We start from the raw sequence: 23,114 nt of genomic DNA on the forward strand, positions 1-23,114 counted from the left end.
CAATGGGATTTGGGAAAAATGTGCATTATCTTGTTAAGTATAGTATTGCATAGAAATTGCATTTTCCCCTTTTACAGTATTGTAGCCACAAAGCTAAGTATTCTTAGACATTTTTCTTGAAAAAAAATTCTTTCTGGATTATAATAATACTTTGATTAATTTCCAAAGTTATGAAAAAAAAAGTTGATTTGAAACAATTTTTGTGAACTTTCTTATTGCTTTAAAGTTGAGAGTATTTTTGAAGAGTCTTATTCTGAAAATTTTGCTGGCATCACTGGTCTCCTATATTTTTATTTATGGAAGATTGGACATAAAATGAAGAGTTTTAACTGTATAAGCCTATGAATTTTTGTCGCGACCCCTTGCCCGCAAGGAAGACGCAACTCAGGAATCTTCTTTCAGCAGTTTATTCAGGCCCTTGATATTTCTTCTTCTCCCTCTTGGATGCCCCTCCCAGCCTTAATAAAGCATCTCAAGCCCCAATGCAAAGCTGCCACGTGGAGCTTTCTCATAGGGTGATAAGGGATTATGTGCCAACTCTCCAAAAAAGGAGTTGTTTATCACAGGCCACAGTGGAAGCCGGCGCCATCTTCTAATGGCGGCCACGGTCTATAGGAACGGCTCACCACAGTTCCCCCTTCTGTTTTATAAAACAATATAGGCGAAAGTAGAGGTCCTATCCCACTGTGTAGAAGTGGCTGCAATGTATGGTTCAGTCCTAAGGAGGCGCCTTCCCCAGACCTGATCCCATATCAGTTGATGCCTTTTTTCGTAGGGCGGGGCATGGACGTCAAACCCGCATGCAATAGGACATGCTTTCCTTGAGGTCCGTTGAGGGATCACTCAAGTGCAGTGCCTTGCCTTGCATCCTGCATCGTGACGACGGCGAGAAGTAGGATAACACAAGTAGCCTGGTAGTAATGACAAAATTTAAATTGGCAACACCATCCCCAAGCCCTAGAGGAAGGTATAGATTCTATAGCAGAGAAGAAGTACCAGTCCTGAAACCCATCTGCGTGCAATGGTAACAAGACCTGCAGAGTGCAAAGGCTATTTAGCACTGGGAGAGCATAAAGAAGAGGGCATGCCAATCCCAGTGCAATGTGAAACTAACTTGGGGTGCAATGGCCATGCCCAGAAATCACTGTTTAAGATGTGCAAGCCAGATTTGTGGAGAAATGCCATTTTCTAAGGCCGCAAGAGCCTGTACAATCATAGCCTTCTCTTGCGCATGGCGAGCTTTAAGGCGACAGAGAAGCCACAAACAAAGTACAACACCGAAGCAACACATTGCACCAAAAATGCCCACTCCCACCCATTCCTTAAAGAAGGAAAAGGCAGACGATAGCCAACTGGTGAATTGACCCAAAGTCACTGGTTCGACATGGGTACTATTCAAAACAGCAATCTGAGTTAGTTGAGACTGGATCATGTCTTCCGCTGCCATGGACCAATTTCCGGCCAAATATTCGCCAATGATGCGGGAGGCATTTCTGGAATCATAAAATCTGACAGAGGTTATACATAAATGTGCACGTTGATCAATACAACCCAAATGTACTAGGTCAGACAATTCCTCAACTTGAGCTTGAAGCAAATCTATCCTTTGATTAGCAGCCAAAATCCCAGATAAAATGTGTTGATTAATTTTACTTTGGGATTCAAGTATGGTGGATGTTTGTTGAATAACCTGATTAATAGCGGCAGCAGTTTGTACTTGACTGGCTATGGCTACTCCAGCTGTAACTGCTGCAGCAGCAGATACTGCCACAGCTGTCATTATAGCTGCCGTAAATCCAAAATCTCTATGGGTTCTAATCAATTCAACAATAGGAAAGGATTCTGGATCTGCAGTAACTGGGATCGGGACAAAGGTTGGAATTTTCATAATCACTGCCATAGTCCAGGAGCCATTCCAACACTCAGACAAGTAGCAAGTAACATTAGAACAATTAAGCATCCCCTGTAATGTAACATTAGCCAAAAGAAACAGGAACGGAGATTGGAGACAGACTGCTGCAGAGGGTAATGTAGCATTAGATAATTGTGAATTATTTGCAAAAATTTTAAGCCTCTTATCTCGCTCCGAGTCTTGGGTAATGCCAGAAACATTAAATAGCCAACTTTGGACTTTTAATATTTCCCTGGGGAAACATAAGCACGGACTAGACTAGCCCAATCTGAGGGAGTCATACAAAATCTAGTAAGTCCCTCCACCTGAGTGAGAGTGAAAGTGGCATCTATGCCATAAGTGCGGACGGATTCTGCCAAGGTTTTAACTATCTTAAAGTCTAAAGGCTCATGATATCTTCCCCTGTTATTGTCCTGAAATACAGGGTATGCAAGTCCCATATCTGTATTAATTGTCCTCCAAACTTGCGCATGAAAAGACCTCCCGGAACCTTGGCTCCCCCCCACATACGGGGGTGGGGCAACAGGCATCATATCTTCTTCTAAATTTTCAACTTCCTCCTCCTCAGAATTCTGTTGACCAATATTAGATCTTTCCCCCTTCTTACAGTAGGCATGCGCGCCTTGTGTCTCCTTTTTCTTCTTTTTTACTTTTATCTTGCGTAGTTGTTGCAACAATATATTAAGGTCCTCAGAACTCTTTGAGTCGCTTGTGTTCTCAGGCGTTTTTAATTCGGTCAAGTCTGGATAGAGCCTTCTCCTATTTTTATCTTCAGGCTCTTTTGCCTTTTCACTACTGTTACTTTTGATACTCTTTGCCACTTCACTATGTGATCTTTCAGATTTTTCCTCATGTAGTTGTTCAAGAACGGTTTGGCCCTCACTCATAGCTTCTTGGCATTTACCATCTGTAAGGCAACTACGGACCATTTTCCAAAGGGGTATCATCCCACCCTCTAATATGCCCTGCTCAGAAGCAAAGTCAAGATCTTTGCCTAATTTATCCCAACTAGGTACAGTAAGGCTGCCCGAAAATGCAAACCACGGTGCAGCGATATCTATCTTCTGTAAAAATCTCTGTAAAGTACTATGTTTCACTTCTAGGCCCTTGGAACGTAACAGGCCATCTAGGGCCAGGAGAAGCGGACTTGAAGATGTGGCACCCATGACACAACAACAAAAGAAGCACAAAAAACAAAAGCGAAAGTAGAAGCGAAAGTACACAGTGCAGCTGTAATAAAATGTAATGCTCTCTCTGTGTTTACAGAGGAGCTGCCCCGCTTTGGTCGCGGGTCCCACTTACTAGGGACTAACCCCGCTTTGGTTGTGGATCCCACTCACCTGGGACTAACCCTGCTTTGGTTGCGGATCCCACTTACCTGGGACTAATCGGTGCACCACCCCTGACTGCTGAAAGTTCTGGTTCCCGGGTTTCGGCACCACTTGTCGCGACCCCTTGCCCGCAAGGAAGACGCAACTCAGGAATCTTCTTTCAGCAGTTTATTCAGGCCCTTGATATTTCTTCTTCTCCCTCTTGGATGCCCCTCCCAGCCTTAATAAAGCATCTCAAGCCCCAATGCAAAGCTGCCACGTGGAGCTTTCTCATAGGGTGATAAGGGATTACGTGCCAACTCTCCAAAAAAGGAGTTGTTTATCACAGGCCACAGTGGAAGCCGGCGCCATCTTCTAATGGCGGCCACGGTCTATAGGAACGGCTCACCACAAATTTTGACAAATGTGTGGACTTGGAATCCCTAACAATATCATGATATGGAACATTTCTATCCAAATATTGATTTATGTGTCTATGTGTTCTATAAGTTATTGAAAAAAAGACCACTGAAATATTCAAATATAATTGGGCATTTTCTGTTTCTCCTTTTTGATATATACATTTTGGCTTCATTTATTTTGTCACTGTTACAAGGTAAATATACAATTAGTATTATTGTATTTTGTTGAAGACTTTGTTTATTATGAAATATCCTCCTTTATCCTTGGTTGTACTACTTTTTCTGAGTCTATTTGATCGAAAGTTAATGTAGCTACTTCATCATATTTTTGAATACTGTTTGCATGGTACATCTTTTTCATCCTTTTTTATGATAAAAGTATATTTTATTTATTTATTTTTATTGCTTATTTTATACATAACAGGAAAACCCATTTTTGTATAATTATATATGCATGGAATCTGTCTTATTCTAGTTAGGAAACCATTTTTTAACAAATATTTTTAGTGTTGGACCTTTATTTTATTTATTTATAAGTGGTGCTGAGAATCAAACCTAGTGCCTCACCCGTACGAGGCAAGCACTCTTTCACTGAGCCACTCCAGCCCCAGGAAACCATTTGTGTGTAGGTACATGAAGATGAGATTCACTGTGGCATATTCATATTGTACATAGGAAAATTATGTCAGATTCATTCTACTGTCTTTCCTTTTCTTATCCTCCCTCCCTTCCCTTCATCATCCTTTTTCACATAATTAATTACTGAATTTATGTTAAAATGTTTAGTGAAATGTTTGAACCATGTATATTTATGGTAGCTATTGATATATTTGGGTTGAATGTACTATCCTTATTGTCTGTTTGTTATATCTGATTCATTTTCTTCTTTTCTGTCTTCATTTGGTTTCAGAATTTTTCTGAATGTAATTCCCCCACATTTATGATTATTTAGAAATACTCAATTTTTGCTTTTTAAATTATGTTAAAATTATCATATTCCACTTTCACATAAATTGTACCATTTTTGCAAAATGTAAAAACTTTAAATTATTTAATTTTAAATTTATTTTTCATTCCACACATTAAGGTATGAAACATGATTTTTATACACATATGTAGTGAAATAATTACTAAACTCAAACAAATTAACATATATCCATCATTTTCCCTTTTCACAGTTTTTTTGTCCTTGCACTAAAATTTACTGTCTCAGCAAATTTTCAGTATGCAATACATGATTATTAACTATAGTCTTCATTATGTCCATTAGATGTCTGAATTTATTCATCTTATTTAACTGCAAATGTTTACTTCTTCCCATTTTCTGCCAAGTCTGTCCCTGGTAACCACTGTTCTATCCTCTATTCCCATATATTCTTGAGTCCCAATGTAAGTGGGATTACACAGGTTTTTCTTTGTGTTTCTGACTTGTTTCACTTAGCATAATATCCTTCAGAGTCATCTGTAAATGGGAGAATAATAATTCATGATATGTGTGTGATAGTAATTTTTTATCCATTCATCCATTATTGTATAGTTAGGCTATTTCTTGATCTTAGCTATTTGTGTAATAATACAATAAGCACAAGAAGGTAGATATATTTACAAAGTACTGATTTAATATTTTTGGCTATAAACCCAGCAGAGAGATTGCTGGTTCATATGGTAGTTATACTTTTAACTTTTTGAGAAAGATGAAGATAAAAATTTTAACATGCTATATTTCATAATGGCTGTAACAATTCAACATTCATGTAAACAGTGAACAAGTGTTCTCTATCCTCCACACCCTCACTAGCACCTGTTTTCTCTTATTTGTTTCCTTGTTTTTTGATGACAGCCATCTAAAGAGGTGTGATAGGGCTATCTCATTGTGGTCTTGATTTCCATTTACCTGATGATCAGTGTTTTAGTCAGCTTTATTATAGCTGTGACCAAAATATCTGATAGGAATAAAAAGAGGAGGAAAATTTATTTTAGCTCAAGGTATGAGACGTCTCAGTCCATATACAGCCCACTCCATAATTCTGCACCCAAGATGAGGAAAAAATTCATGGTGGAAAACAGTAGCGTAGAACATGGCAATCAGGAAGCAGGCAGAACTCGACTCCCCAAGGACAAAATATGTACCCCAAAGTTATGCCTCCATTAAAGACCTAACTGCCTATAGTTACTGCCAAGTTAATCCAGTCAAGTGGATTATGTGTTGATTAGATTAAGGCTTGAATAACCCGATCATGTCACCTATGAACTTTCTTTCATTGTCTCACACATGAAACATCTCATTCGTAAACCAAAGCAATCAAGAATATTGAGCGCCATCTATATACTTGCTGGCCAGTATTATGTATTTTATTAAAATAATGTCTATTCAGTTTCTTTATTCATTTTTTGGTTGGGGAGGACTAGGGATTGAATCCACAGGTGCTTTACTACTGAGCTACATCCACAGTCCTTTTTATTTTTTCTTTTGAGACAGGGTCTCAGTTCATTAGGGCCTCACTAAGTTGCTGAGGCTGGCCTTGAACTTGTGATCTTCCTGCCTCAGCATGCCAAGCCACTGGGATTATAGGTATGTTTTAACACACTCAGCCATTTGCCCATTTTTGATAGGATTATTATTTTTTTTACTATTGTGTGAGTTTCTTATGTTTTGGATATTAGTCCCATATCAGATTCAAGATTTATAAATATGTTCTCCCAATCTATAACCTCACTTTTCATTCTGTCAATTTATTATTTTTTTCTTTTTTGTTATGTGGAAGCTTTTGTGTTTGATATAGTCCCACTTGTTTATTTTTTAGTTTTGTTGTCTTAGATCTTGATGTGACATCAAAATACTTGCCAAGGCTAATATCAAAAATCTTTTACACTCTAATTTCTTTGAGAATCTTTGAGGAGTTTTACACTCTTGAGGCTTGTGTTTAGTCCTGTAATGCTATAGGATGAGATAAGACTTTAATTAATTAATTTATTTTGTTTGGTGTGGATATGGTTTTTCAACAATATTTGTTGAAGAGACTACCCCTTTCCTATTATGTTTTCTTAATGACCTTTTCAAAATTACTTGATCATATGTATTTAAGCCCATTCATGAGCTTTTTATTCTATTCAGTTATTCCATTTCTGTTTTTGCCAGTCTTTTATATATTTTTGTAGCTTTGCAATATAATCTGAAATAAAAAATGTCTCCAGCTTAGTTTTTTCTTTCTTAATATTTCCTTGACTATTCAAGGTCTTTTGTAGTTCCAAAAATTTACTCTTTTTCTCTTTCTGTGAAAATTACTATTGGGATTTTGATAGGGATTGCATTGAATTTGAATATCACTTCAGATAGTTGGGGCACTTTAATAATATTAATTCTTACACTCTGTGAAAATGTTTGCACTTACTTCTGGCTTCTTCAATTTTTATGAATGTTTTACATTTTTCAGTATACAGATCTATCACTTCTTTCATCAAGTTTATTTCAACATGTTTTGTGTTTTTCTTGATTTTTTTCAGATAGATAGTTATTGGTTCAAATAAATAGTAGATAATATTTGTATGTTGCCTTTGTATCCTACTACTTTGTTGATTTCATTCTTTAATTCTAACAGTGTTTTGTGATTCTTATGATATTCTACATATAGAGTCATATGACCTTTGCTAAGTAAAATAAGTCAGACAGAAAAAGACAAGTATTTCATGATGATTCCACTTATGTGAAGTACCTGGAGTAGTGAATTTCATAAAGACAAAAGTAGAATGCCTCTGGCTGTGGCATGGGGTTAAAGGAGAAGTGAGAGTTATTATTTAATAAGTACAGAATTTCAGTTTGGAAAGATAAAAGTTTTAGAGGTAGATGGTGGATATTTTTTGCACAATATTAATATGTTAACATCACTGAATTGAATGCTTGAAAATGGTTGAAATGGCAAATTTTATGGTATGTGTATTTTAACACACACACACACACACACAAACACATACCACTAAACCAATAAATTTAGAAAAAGTTACATCCAGAGTTTTTATCTATATGAAAGATGCATCAGAGCTTTATTCCATATAAAGGAAGAATATTTACAAAAGAAAAGTCTATTGAAATTAGCTCCATAGAAAATATTAAAAGCACCCTTCTTCCTATGTCAGCAACAATAGTAATGATATTTTTAAATACAAACTAAACTGAAACTTTATATAACTTGCAGAGTAAAGGATAGTGTTGTCTGTGATTTATGTGTTCCATGATTAAACATTTTCAGAATATTATGGGGGCACATATGTGGGTCTTTTGAAATTGTTTTCTTTCATGGTTTATCTAATATTATAATGTATCTCTTAATTTGGGGCTCATATTTCTCTTTTATTTTTAAGATGTGTCAAATAGCACTCCTTTAAAATCAATGAGTCTTTTTTTTCCTTTTTCTTCCTATTATTTTTTGGTGGGTGGTACAGGGGTTAAACTCAGGGGCACTTCACCACTGAAGCACATCCCCAGCCCTTTTTTATATTTTATTTAGACACAGGATCTGACTAAATTATTTAGGGCCTCACTAATTTGCTGAGGCAGGCTTTGAACTTATGATCCTCTTGCCTCAGCCTCCCAAATTGCTGGGATTACAGGTGTGAGCCACTATGCCAGGGCAGCATTTATGGTTTTAACTTTTCCCACAATATCATTTCAATTTTTTTCAAATTTACCTTTTCCATTATGGTTTTCTCATATTGCAATAGTTAAACTATCCTTCCCTGATTGTAATATTACACACCTGTAGTTACCAGTACTTATCAAGGAGTTTTATGGGAACAACTGAATTTTAAATAAATATCATTAAATATTTCATGATTTAATTTGATGAGTACAAGGGTGATTGTTATGGGTAATATATGAGTTGTCTCCCAAAAGCTCATGTGTGAGACAATGCAAGAAATTTCAGAAGGGGGAAATGACTGGGTTATAACAACCTTAACCTAATCAATGCATCACTCCCCTGTTAGGGATTAACTCAATGGTCACTGTAGGCAGGTAGGGTGTGGCTGGAGGAGGTGGGCCACTCTGGGCTTATGTTGAGGGTATAGATTTTGTCCCTGGTCTGCAGTCTCTCTCTGCTCCTTGGTGGTCATGTCCTGAGCTGATTTCCTCCACCACAACTCTCTGCCATGATGTTCTGCCTCACCTCAGGCACAGAGCAGTACAGTTGGCTGTCTATGGACTGAGACATCTGAAACCATGAGCCGAAATAAACTTTTCATCCTTTAAAATTATTATTGTCAGATCTTTTTGTAACAGTGGCAAAAACAAATGTTGAATATAACAGTGACATTAAAACTTATCTTAGGCTGGGAATGCTGAGGCAGGAGGATTGTGAGTTCAAAGCCAGCCTCAGCAATTTAGTTAGTCCCTAAGCAACTCAGTGAGACCTGGTCTTTAAATAAAATTTTTAAAAAAAGGGTAGGAATCTATTTCATGAGGAGAGAGTGGAGAGGCAAAGGATAGTCTCCTTATAAGCCAGTGTTGTTTGGGGGTTTTGTTGTTGTTGTTGTTGTTGTTTGTTTAGAGACAGGGTTTCACTGAGTTGCTTAGCACCTCGCTTTTGCTGACACTGACTTTGAACTCATGATCCTCCTGTGTCAGCCTCTTGTGCTGGTGGGATTATAGGTGTGCACCACTGAGCCTGGCTAACTCAATTTTATTCCATGTGTTTATGTTACATATTTCCCTTTTAATTTAATGACTTAAATTTTTCTCTGTAATCTTAAAATTTTTCAGTGAGTCTAGGTTTATTTACTAGGGAGCCTTTCAGTTTGTATACACATGATTGTTTTCAACTTAAGGGCAATTTTAAGTTATAAATTTGAATGTTTATTTCCAGTTTTAATTTGTTGTCTAAGAATATCTGAATCTTCAATTGAATGTCCATTTTCTGATATCCAGATAAATTGCTCACTTTTTCATTTTCATTTATTTGCAGCTTAAAGACTTTTTTGACTTTCTGTTCATGTTTCATGGAGGACGCATTTCCAGCATCTCATTGGTAATTCCAATCAGGTTTCTTTCTTTCTTTCTTTCTTTCTTTCTTTCTTTCTTTCTTTCTTTCTTTCTTTCTTTCTTTCTTTCTTTTTTCATTCACTTTTCTTTTGTGTAAGAAAAAATTTCAGGAGAATGTGTATTCTTAGACTTCAGGGGTACTTGTCCTTTCCTCATATCCACAGTACTTTTCAGAGTCCTTTTAAAGAATTTTTACTCCTGTTAAAATATATGGAATCATAAGAGAGAGATAAATATAATATTTTCCTTAAGACAGAATATTGTTTCGATCAGCCTAATATATCATACACATTCAATAGAAGTAGAAAATCAGAATTTTCACATGATATAAATTTTATAACTTAGAAGTAGAATTTTACATGGTTTTATAACACATCCTTTTTAAAATTTTTGTTCTAATTAGCTATACATGACAGTAGAATGCATTTCAACTCAGTGTACACAAATGGAGGACAATGTCTCATTTCTCTGGGAATGTCCTTTTTTTGTTGGATTCAATGCTCAAATATGAGTCTATTCAAATAAATACATGGACTAATAGTGTACCTATTCTATAATACTAAGTGAATTTTTTTCAAACAATGAATGGAGAAGGTTAATATGCATAGATCATATTCTAATTATTACTATGAAAAAATCATGTATTTACTACAACTGTATAAGCATCCTAGAAAACTCTAACCTATGAACTACCTAAAAAAATTAAATTCTAAGCACTCACCACATATGGTCCTTTGGTCTTTACCTGCTTTACATTAGTCCACAATTTTTTTTGGTGCTTATACTTCGTAATCTATAATGTACTGCCATTATCCACTCTATTTCAAGACCTTTTTGGAGGTGACAGAAGGATTACTGTACTTCTCTGAATGTAAATGAAAAATATAGTCCAAAGGCAAGGTATTTTTCTTGGAATAATATTGTAACAGTATTTCAGAAATGATATCCAAGCCAAAGTAGGCTGATTTTCCAGTTTTCTGATTAATAAAATCCTGACTGTTTTGTTGGCAGGGTTGCTCTGCATATTGTTCATTACAGAACTTCTTTCAGCTCTGTTTTTCTTGTTATAAGGATGCATTCCTTACCAGTTATACCAATAAGTAGTATATCAACCTTATTATTTTTTGCTTATTATTTTTAACTCCATTTTTATCTTCATAAGAATTATAAGGAACTTGAAAGAGTGATCTCAGGGGCATCTTGTTTAAACTGGGAAAATTATGATCAAATTATTAAATAAAATATAAAATATAACATTTCATTTTCCCCTCTTCTTCTAGAATCACACACAGCATGGTGTTTTCTATGTTGCTGTTGTTGTTTGGGTTTTTTCCCAACCATGAACTTCAGTGGAAATCCTAATGTTTTGTTAATGGTTTGTTTACCATTCAATTTTGAGTAGTTTTTTTTTTTTTTTTTTCTGAAACCAGTTACACATTTGTTATATTTTCTTCAATTGAGATTAACCTACCTTAATATTTTAAGAGAAAGGAGTTATAAGAAACATGGAGATAAAGTATGAGGAAAGTTCCTTATTTTGACCTTAAAGTTTCTTTCCATATATATCTCTTTCCCAAGAAAAGAAGTTTTCACACTAGTCAATCAAATTTCACTGAACCCTTAGTCCTGGAAATGATTTTAAGCATTTCAATAGAATAGAAAATTAGGCATAAATTTTTTCTTATACATTTAATAGCATCTGAACTGAAAGTTTCAAGCATATATTTGTCATCAACCATTTATTCATTATCTTCATAGTTCATTTCAAAGAAACTATCATGACTAGTTACTGAACAATGTGGTGGAAATCCAAACAGGAAATATTGCATTTGTCCTGATCTGGCTAGGGGCTCACATTTTAGTGGAAAACACAAAAATGAACATCAGTGATTGTAATTATTTTTAACATGAATAAACACCTATTTGAGTAAAGAGAAAGAAGTGATTAATTTCTTTTTGTATATTTGTTGAGGACAAGAACCATATCTCTGTTCTTCAGTTATTATCCAAAGTAAACAAGGTCCTGTCATATGGTCAGCATTCAACAGATACTTATTTCATAAGTTAATAAATAAAAGTTATTTAGGAAAGCTTCACAGGAAAAAAAATGATGCTATGCTTTTTACCTTACAAATTCTTGTCAAGTTCTAATCTTGTATTAAATACTTTGTTTCATGAGATATTTGGGGTATGGACTGGCATTGCGTTTAATAGCTATTTACTAGAATACCCAATTTACTAGAATCAAGACTTTGCTTATTTATTTATTTATTGTAGTGCTGGAGATCCAGCTGGGCAGACATGTGCTAGCCACGCATTCCACCATGGAACTAAAGACCCAGCAGAGCTTCTGTTTTCCAGTTCTGCAAATGTTCTGATTATAAATACTAATTCTTTTTTAATGTTGTGAGGACTGCTATCCAAGCATATTTGTCATTCTTTATCCATAACCTGCTGCCTGTTATTTTTGTTGTAATCCTAGTGACCAGTGTATGCAATTGTAAATTGTATTTTCTCATTTAAAGGGTCTCAAAACTTTAACAGTAACAAGTTGGATATTTTCCATGACCATAAGAATTGGCTCTAATGAAGGAGTTCTGAAATTCTTCAATAATCAGTAGATGGTATAAAAATGAACACCAAACAAACAAACAAACAAAAACTTAAGATGTAGACAGCGAGACTGAGTCAAATGGCCTAGCCATAGTTCTGCTTCCATTTTTTTCAATGTATCAAAAAAATTCAAATAGAAATTGTTAGTTGAAGATGTACACTTGGTTTTTAGCTGCCCTTTCATGACAGGTATTTTACAATGTATTTTTTCAAAAGAATATATTACAAAAGAGCATGCCCTTATAAACTTTCCATGTATGCTTTCTAACTGCCTATCATATCTGTTGTAGTCCAAAAGGTGGTTGTGTATATCCTGAGTATGATAATTTTCAGGTTTATGGTCATGCAAAATTAAATATGTAGTCTTGAAAGGTAAGCTGTGTAAGTGACAAAAAATGTGATTATGTTGACTTTGTGACTTGTTTTATTTGATTCTTGAATTTATATTTATTCATTCAATCTTTCAAATCTTTCAAGTACTACCTATCAGGTTTTTAAAAAAGAATCACTAGTTAGGGTCAAAGTAATTGTACCAATATTTAAAATATGCAAGGCACCATATTTCAGTCACTGATATGATCATTTATGAGTAACCTATTACAATTTGTTAATGCAGAAGTGACCTTTTTCTTGTAAGCAAAGGGCACATTTTACAGCTTTCTGAACATGTCTTATCTACTTAGAAGGCTTTAGAAAAAAGTAAGATGTGGTGACATTTAGTTTTATTCTAGTTCATTGCCATTAACCTCATGCTGCTGACTTTTAGATAGTTGTATATGGTCTTTCATCAAGACAGAAAAAAATGAAAACTTCTCTGTATGCCATTGAAACTTGTTAAAGTATGAAGGTAATAATAAAAGAAGTGAAGAATTTAATAAATCATGTTAGTGATCTAGTGAAGCTCTTCAAGATACCAAAAATACCCAAACAATCAAGGGAGGGATGCTTGAGAAGGTTTCCATCAAACTCTAGTCTTTATGAAAACCTCATCACTCCAACAACTGTCATTGCCTTTGAGCAGCAATCACTTACAAGCTCCATTTCCACATACTTAAATTCACATGAACAGTAGAAAGATCACAAAATAGAAAATGATTCTGATTTTGAGCTTCTTTCCAATGTTGCGATTTCATTCAGAATGCAATTTCATTCCCAGCTCTGCCAGGCCATTTACTATACTCATTGCCTGGCCTTGCACCCTGTGGATCAATTCAGCTATGAAGTTAACAAAGTATGGAAGCTTTCTATGAGCATATATTCAACCATGCATTTGCTATCCTTTTCTCTGCAGTGTGTTTAATGGATTTGGACATAAAATCTCAGGCATTTCACAGGCTGTTTGGTATGTATGGGATATCACAGTTCAGAATGAGGTTTTCATTTCAGTTAATTTAATGTTTGGAGTCTGTCAGATACACTGAGAGATGGGTAGTTATACTATGTGTGCTACAAAAGGATCAGATCTTCCCTCCTCCTCCCCTCTGGTTAGCCTTTCTTGAATGTTTCATTAAACTGATAAATGATTTCCAACAGGGAACATTAGAAATGCTCCAGACATTGGAGAACAAAAAGAGAAGGAGAAAACTGACATAAAAGTAACAATTTCATAGATAACCTTCTATTGCAAACTGGAACCTTACCTCAGTCTTACTAATTGTTATTTTTTTAATTTAATTTTCTTTTTTCATTGTTGCTTATGATTAGCTCTCATACTTAAAATAAGACATATTTCAAATCCTTGTACTAATTGCAAATACCAAAGAAGTAAAAGTAAGTAGAATCCAATGTAGTGATAAAAATTCACTTTCATCTATACTAATGTTAATGTTTTATATTTCCCAATTATTCAAGCATGGGAGAAGACTATAAAATACAATTTAACTTTTGAAGAAACATATTTCATTTATTAGAATAATTTACAACAAAAAATCTCTATAAAATTTTCTTTGTATTCCTAAACGATTTTTCTTTTGATAGTTATTGTCAAATTTCTTGTTTGAAATCAACTAATTAATTTTAAATTTCTACCATTAGATAACATTAAACTCATATTCTCTTGTCCAGAAATATTTTCTTTTTCATGTGGCTTTCTTTTGCTTGGTATGATTTTTAAAACTGAATTACAATAAAATATATAAGCAGAATATTAATTAAGAGGTTTTCAAATGAACAGGCAGTAATTTGATTATAAAACCACTCAAATCTATATGCAAACTGTGTATTTACAGTCAAAAATAATGTATACTTTCTAACTGCCTATCATATCTGTTGTATGGCAAACCATAATCTCATTTTTAATTTTCTAGCATATTTGATTAATACTTTACACATTTATAGTACTTCATAAGCTTTCCCTTTGTTGTCACAGCCACAACCATAAGTATGCTCAGGCTTCAGAAGTGGCTTGCCTCAGTGTCCTCAGCTGTGGCAAAATGGTCTGTTAGATCCCAATGAGACAGATTAAATAGCTAATGCCAACTTTTGGCAGAAGATCTGGAATCTGATGAAAGATTAGCTGTTCATCCACAAGCTTGTGACTGTCTATTCCCAGACTTCATACCAGGAAAGTGCCTTGGCTTCCCAAAAAGGTAGGTTTATGGACATAGGCAAGGAAAGAGTGTGCCAATCCTTAAATGCTGGAGAAATCAACCCAAATAAGGAGGATGAGGATTCTTTACAGGCTTCTCAAGAAATACTGTGGATCTAAGAAAACTGACTGCCAGATGTATCACAGCCTGTACTTGAAGGGTAATGTGTTCAAAAACAAGCATATTCTCATGGACTACATCTACAAACTAAACGCAGAAAAGACCAACAGGAAGCTCCTAGCTGACCAAGCAGAGACCAGTAGATCTACCATCAGGGAGGCAGGACAAGTACCATGAGGAGCATATACAGGCCAAGGAGATCATCAAGACTCTGTTAAGAAAGAAGATAACAAAAATAAATCTCTTCTTGTTATCTTCTTGTCTGTACAAGTAACCTTGGTGATTATGTAGATCAGCCATTGAAATGAAACAAGGATTTATCCATTGCAAAATAAATAAACAAAATAATAAAGCACTTCACCACTTGTTTTCTTAGGAAGAAAAATCAGAAATTTTAACAATAAAATATTCAACATTGTGCCCTATTAAACCATGTTACATTGTTCATGTTACCTTGGGGGAGTGTTTGAATACCTTCAGATCAGAAAATTAGCATTCATTATCTTCCTGTTTCACTGAGCTAAATGTAGCTCCATATCAGCTTTACATTTATGGTCTTATGTGTGTGGTAAAAGTGGTCCTTTGTTTAGAATATGCAGAATCCAGAGGATTTTGTAATTATATATATTTTGTGCTATAGAGTCAAAGAAGACATGTTTAAATCTCTGAATTTAAAAAAAAAAAAAACAAAAAACGGCACACTGTAATCAAGTAAACTATGGTATTTTATGATTCAGGATGTAAATTACAGTTCTCTTCAAACTGATTGTTTGGCTTCAGTTTTTCTCATACAAAAATGTGAGTAGAATGAAAGGCACTCCAAGCTAACTGTTAGCCTACAAATGCTATCATGAAAAAAGATAAGGGAGAATTTAGGAGCTGCAGTTAAACATGTGAGTATTAGGTTCTATCTGCTTGTAAAAAAATAAGTTAATCCATTTTTATCCTTATGTAGAAGTTAATCAAGAAAAAGTTTCTAAATTGAAATCCCAATGTTTTTCTTTAGAGATCGGTAAATATTTCACAGCAAAGGTACATTTTTGTTTTTTCACTTTTTTTCCTTATAAATAAATTCTTATGTCTTTATTTTTTCTTATCCAATAGCCATGTTTTGTACACAGAAAGAATTCAACAAATATATGGTAAGTGGTTGATTTACTACAGGGAAAGGTACTGGTTAAATCTCAACTAATAATTCATTGAAATAGTTTCTCCCATTGGAAGAAAACAGACAACATAACTAAGAATGAAAATTTTCATGCTCATAGATGGTTACTATTGTCAAAATATACAAAAAGTCTATGCCTATTTAATAGCATCTTAAAATACAAGATTATTGTGGTGTTTAGGGATACATTTATTCAGAAGAAAGTAAAAATCCTGAAATTTGTAGTTTATTTTCTAAGCTTTCCCTGTTGTCTAACCATTCCACTGAAATGCCTCATTGTGTGTATATTAATTCTGGTCTGACCAACCAAGATGAAACCAGGAAATATAACATAGCATTTAAAGCAGATGGTCTTTTTAAAAAAATATTTATTTATTTTTTTAGTTGTAGTTGGATACAATACCTTTATTTCACTTATTTATTTTTATGTGGTGCTGAGGATCAAACCCAGGGTCTTGCACGTGCGAGGCAAGCTCTCTACCGCTGAGACAGAACCCCAGCCCCTAAAGCAGATGGGCGTTGATGTAGTTGATTTTTTTCCCAGTTGATGGAAGAACTGAAAAATCAATGAGAGGCAGTGAGGTAACCAATATATTGGCAATAGCAGGAATCCCCAGCCAATTCTACAGTAAAGAGATATGATACTTTTGCTGAATGAAAGCTAAGCTATGGCAGACCTATCTGGCCATCTGGCAGTTCTGGAACCACAGTGGAAAAACAGCTACTTGTCCTACCGTCCAATCTCTCACGATAACTTCCCTTAGGAAGAGAGGAGTGACTGGAAAATCCAGAGTGTTTTAGCCACCTTCTAAACAGAACAAAGCAGAGTCAGAGTGACTAATGAATATACAGATAAACAGGTTCAAAGTAGGACAAGTAGGAAAGAATATAGAAAAATTAAAACTGACTACTCCTTATATACACAAGAAGTCCCATGACAATTGCTCTATCAATGTGGAAGTTCGTGGACTAATGGTATTCACAGCACATATTACAGTAAAAGGTGAGAAGAACTGTGCTGCAATGTTTCTGAGAATAAGCATTGAAACACAGAGAAAGATTGCCAGATAAGGGAGATCTAATTCAGCTTTTATTTCATCTAAGTTCATATAAACAGACAGGAGCTGTATTTTGTGTGTGTGTGTGTGTGTGTGTGTGTGTACATCACACTACTATTTCCCTTGATAAGGTTACCTTGTAGCATGATTTTGATAATGGATATGTACATAAATCATGTTATTTGGATGATTTGCAAAGATTTTAGGTTTCAAAAAAAGTAGCCTAAAAATATTTGGATATATTCCCTGTAGGGCATGATGTAACATGTGGGGCATGTTGCATCAGAAAGGAAGAAACCTAACTTGCTACCCACTTTCTGGTCCTGGGGCCTCACATGGCTAGATGACACCTGGCAATCAGCCAGGAGGCATTGCCTGGGTTGTGACAAAAAATCAGATCACCCCTAGGATAGGCTCAGAACTCTTCTGCCCTCAGGGACAGGACAGCTCCTGTCTCCCATTACTGCCTGTAGGAGGGGTGTAGATGTAAATTCTCCCCACCCTGCTGACCTTTACCCTGATTGGCTCCTGTACATTATATTAGCTGTGTGTGTTTTCTCAATAAACTGAGATCCTGCTTTGACTGGTCTCCCTGGCATGCTTCTGATTATCCTTGGTGAGGGAGGGCTGGGTATGGGCGGCTAGTCTACTGGGCAGGGCGTGCTTTCTCCATCTCTCCCTCAGGTCAGGAGGAAACGGAGGGCTAAAAACCCCGTCAATTCCCTGCCTTTGGATCCCTATTTCACAAACATGTTGATATCAGGAATCATCTGTCATTTTATACTTGTTCTCATACTTTCCACATAGCTGCTGAAGAAAAGTGTTTCTTCACTAGATAACTCATTAAATAGAACTGTGCATATATGCACCACACATTTTTGTAATTGTTATAGAAAGATATATCAATCATAAATGTGAACATATATCATTCAAATGCAAATAATGCACTAAAGAATGAATATTTTAAATGGATACCATGATTCATCCAATCTGTAAACACATAATAATTTTATAAATTCCTTGTAAGTAACAAGGGGGGTTTTTAGCAATTTTGTTCTTTAAGAATCTATGTAATTTCCCTAGGATAATTACTAACTTCAAGATTCTGCCTGAGGCTAGCTGGAAAGAATACAATAATGATAATTAAGTATCATCACATTGGGATTTAGAAATATAGAGACATGTGAGTGGATAGAAAAAAATGAACCAGAAACTTTATCTTTTGATAAAATGTTTGTGATTCTATAGAGTACAAAGGATAGGGAAGAAATTGTGTTAAATCTGTCAACTTATAGAACAGATATAGACATTGTTTATGAAAATAAAAATCACTGGCTAACCAACTGTTAAAATTTAATTTACTACTAGCATCCTGCATCTATGTTGTCATCAAGATAATCTCCAAGGTCCATTATGTCAGCTGGCTTTTCAGTTGGTTTAGATAAGACCATCTTTGGGCAAAATTGTTAAAGTATTTCCAGAAATTATTTTCTTAGTTTTCGTTATTATTGTGGTGATCCAGGTCCCCTTAAGACAGTGACAGCTAACTAAATCTGAATGTCTTTTGTTATGCTCGAATTCGGGACCCCCAAAGACCACCAGAGACCCAAGATCGATGTAAGCAGCAAAGAGGTGTTTATTGCGAGCTAGCTTGGTCCTCCACGTGCACACACAGCAACTGGTGACACTGAGAGGCCCTGAGCCCATGGTTTGCAGCAGTTTTATACATTCTTTGGAGAGGGCAGGGACTTCACATACATCATAGCCTCTTTTAGCAAATCATCACACACCGCGGGAAAATCAAATAACAACTCTAAAACATGATTAGCACATTCACTGGCGGGAAAAAGTTTGGTAGGGGTGATTGGTCAGTACAAAAGGGGGATTCATTTAAACTGATTGGTTTAAGCCAAGAGGGGTGTACGTGCTAAACTGCAGGGCTTCTAGTTTAGATACTGGTCACCACACCTAGGTGGAAGCCATCTGGAATTTCAGATATGTGGTTATCTTGGCCTATCTGCGGCTTTTTGAGAACTGTTTCCACAGAGCTTTTCTGTGGTTTTTTTTCCTGACTTTAGGACTACAATAAGTCAGAGGTTAAGTTTCAGAGCAAAATAAGATCCCAAGCAGAATGAAATTGCTTAGGTCTTTCACTTTGTGGGGTCTTCAAACACTTGTATAAGAAAGCCTGCAATTGCTGACAACGACCAGAAACAAGGAACAGGAAAGGGAGGATTCTTTCCTAGAGACTTGAGAGATGATCATGGCCCTGCTACCACTTTCATTTCAGATTTTTAGTTTCAAAAACTAAGAGAAAATTCATTTTTATTGTTTTAACCCATCTGGTTTATGGTAATTTGTTACAGCAATGTTAAAGAAAAGAGATAGTAGTCAATAAATATTTTGAAATTAGAGAGTCAGTTTGAGTCCATGCCACACCAGACTCAGCAAAGAAATCACAGAAAAGTAGAGGTCTCATGTACTACCTATGGCAGAACATGGATAAAATCATTCCCAGGGAAAGAGGAACCTGACCTGGGTGGGGAAATATTTAGTACAGGTGAGATATATAGCACAAAATCAGGAAAATAATTGAAGTGGAATAAAAAAAAACTTGAAAGTGTATGAGAAGTCTTAGGGAAGGATTATTTCAAGGGAATAATGGGACAATTTAGAAACAGGAGATATCACTTAATGTGTTGGTATAAAAGAAAAAAAAAAAACGAACAAGTGATGAAAATTAAATGAATTACGAAACAAAATTAAGTCACAAAGTGATAAAGCACATCAGTTTTTTTCCCTTGACCAAATAAAAATAACATGAATTAAAATGCATTGCATTTCACCAAAACTCTGGGTATAGTGAACTAAGAAACTAAGAAGTCACAAAAACATCTCACCCCCAACTCCTATTGCTCATTTTGAAAACATGAGACATTGAAAGAATAAACAGCAAACAGAAGACCAAAAACCATAGGGAACTATTATTAGAAGAAAATAGAAAATGAAAATGAAAACTTACATGTTGGAAACTCTTTCCGGAAACCAAGCATAACACAATCAAAGCAAAAAAACCCTGCCATACCATCTCAGCTTGAAGTAAAAGTTCTAAAATTATGAAAACAACTTCAAATCATAAATTCAAAAATTCAGAAAATAGACAAGAAACCTCAGGAAGATATGAAATAAGGGTTGACAAAAACAAAGATGCTCCAGAAACAAAAAAGAATAACAGGCTTAAAAGGGAGAATAGATTCAACTGAAAACTTTCAAAAAGTAAAGAAATGAATTAAGCTACAAAATAAAGAAAAAAACCCAGAAAACACTGTAAGAGTAAAAGAAATTGAAGTTAAAGTGTAAAAGACCGGGTATTGTAAATTTTCTAAGCTGCAAAGCCTGAGTTAAAATGTAAAGGACCAGGTATTGTTACTGTATATCAGCGACAAATCCTCTGAAATGGAAATGAGGACAATCACTCCATTCACAATATCTTCAAAAAAAAAATAAAATACTTGGGAATCAACCTAACAAAAGAGGTGAAAGACTTATACAATGAAAACTACAGAACCCTAAAGAGAGAAATAGAAGAAGATCTTAGAAGATGGAAAAATATACCCTGTTCATGGATAGGCAGAACTAACATCATCAAAATGGCGATATTACCAAAAGTTCTCTATAGGTTTAATGCAATGCCAATCAAAATCCCAACGGCATTTCTTGTAGAAATAGAGAAAGCAATCATGAAATTCATATGGAAAAATAAAAGACCCAGAATAGCAAAAACAATGCTAAGCAGGAAGTGTGAATCAGGCGGTATAGCGATACCAGACTTCAAACTATACTACAGAGCAATAGTAACAAAAGCAGCATGGTACTGGTACCAAAACAGGCGGGTGGACCAATGGTACAGAATAGAGGACACAGAAACCAATCCACAAAACTACAACTATCTTATATTTGATAAAGGGGCTAAAAGCATGCAATAGAGGAAGGATAGCATCTTCAACAAATGGTGCTGGGAAAACTGGAAATCCATATGCAACAAAATGAAACTGAATCCCTTTCTCTCGCCATGCACAAAAGTGAATTCAAAATGGATCAAGGAGCTTGATATCAAATCAGAGACACGCCGTCTGATAGAAGAAAAAGTTGGCTACGATCTACATTCGGTGGGGTCGGGCTCCAAATTCCTCAATAGGACACCCATAGCACAAAAGTTAATAACTAGAATCAACAAATGGGACTTACTCAAACTAAAAAGTTTTTTCTCAGCAAAAGAAACAATAAGAGAGGTAAATAGGGAGCCTACACCCTGGGAACAAATCTTTACTCCTCACACTTCAGATAGAGCCCTAATATCCAGAGTATACAAAGAACTCAAAAAATTAGACAATAAGAGAACAAACAACCCAATCAACAAATGGGCCAAGGACCTGAACAGACACTTCTCAGAGGAGGACATACAGTCAATCAACAAGTACATGAAAAAATGCTCACCATCTCTAGCTGTCAGAGAAATGCAAATCAAAACCACCCTAAGATACCATCTCACTCCAGTAAGATTGGCAGCCATTATGAAGTTAAACAACAACAAGTGCTGGCGAGGATGTGGGGGAAAAGGGTACACTTGTACATTGCTGGTGGGACTGCAGATTGGTGCAGCCAATTTGGAAAGCAGTATGAGATTTCTTGGAAAGCTGGGAATGGAGCCACCATTTGACCCAGCTATTCCCCTTCTTGGTCTATTCCCTAAAGACCTAAAAAGAGCATGCTACAGGGACACTGCTACATCGATGTTCATAGCAGCACAATTCACAATAGCAAGACTGTGGAACCAACCTAGATGCCCTTCAATAGACGAATGGATAAAAAAATGTGGCATTTATACACAATGGAGTATTACTCTGCATTAAAAAATGACAAAATCATAGAATTTGCAGGGAAATGGATGGCATTAGAGCAGATTATGCTAAGTGAAGCTAGCCAATCCCTAAAAAACAAATGCCAAATGTCTTCTTTGATATAAGGAGAGTAACTAAGATCAGAGTAGGGATGAAGAGCAGGAGAAGAAGATTAACATTTAACAGGGATGAGAGGTGGGAGGGAAAGGGAGAGAGAAGGGAAATTGCATGGAAATGGAAGGAGACCCTCAGGGTTATACAGTGGAGGGGGTAGATAGAGAGGAGGGGAGGGGAGGGGAGTGGTGGGGAGGGGGGATGGTGGAGGATGGGAAAGGCAGCGGAGCACAACAGACACTAGTATGGCAATATGTAAATCAATGGATGTGTAACTGATGTGATTCTGCAATCTGTGTATGGGGTGAAGGTGGGAGTTCATAACCCACTTGAATCAAAGTGTGGAATATGATATGTCAAGAAATTTGTAATGTTTTGAACAACCAACAATAAAAAAATTAAAAAAAAAAAAAAGATCCTATGCTACACCCCAAACCTGAAATTCCTGTAGCTGTTAAAACAATTCCCGGGACTGTCCAGTAGATAAACAACCTGGACCCTGTGCAGTTTGGCACGTAGGCATTCAGGGCCCAAACCAATCAGTTTGAATGTACCCCCCCTTCCCGCCCGACCTGTTCCCGCCAATGAATGTACTAATCATGTCTAAGAATTGTTGTTTAATTTTCCTACGGTGTATGGTGATTTGTTAAAGGAGACTGTGATGTATGTAAAGTCCCCGCCCTCCCCAAAAAGTGTACTTAAGCACTGTTCAACCCCTGCTCGGGGCTCTGGGCCTCTCTCCCTTGTTGAGTGAGCATGGATCCCCAGCGTGCTGGATTCTCAATAAACCCCCTTCTGCGGTTGCATGAGTCGGTCTCTTGGTGGTCTCTTCCTCCGACGTTCGCTGGACCCTTACAATACCTTCTTGTACAAG

At 35.9% G+C, this 23,114-nt stretch overlaps 1 pseudogene; it reads left to right on the forward strand.

Annotated features, from left to right (window-relative positions):
• Positions 1-1,727: 1,727 nt before the first annotated feature.
• Positions 1,728-19,479, forward strand: LOC114091430 (large ribosomal subunit protein eL19-like; annotated as a pseudogene).
• Positions 19,480-23,114: the final 3,635 nt, after the last annotated feature.

This window comes from Marmota flaviventris, chromosome X, assembly GCF_047511675.1.
Source record: "Marmota flaviventris isolate mMarFla1 chromosome X, mMarFla1.hap1, whole genome shotgun sequence".
In the NCBI taxonomy this organism is placed as follows: Eukaryota; Metazoa; Chordata; class Mammalia; order Rodentia; family Sciuridae; genus Marmota; species Marmota flaviventris.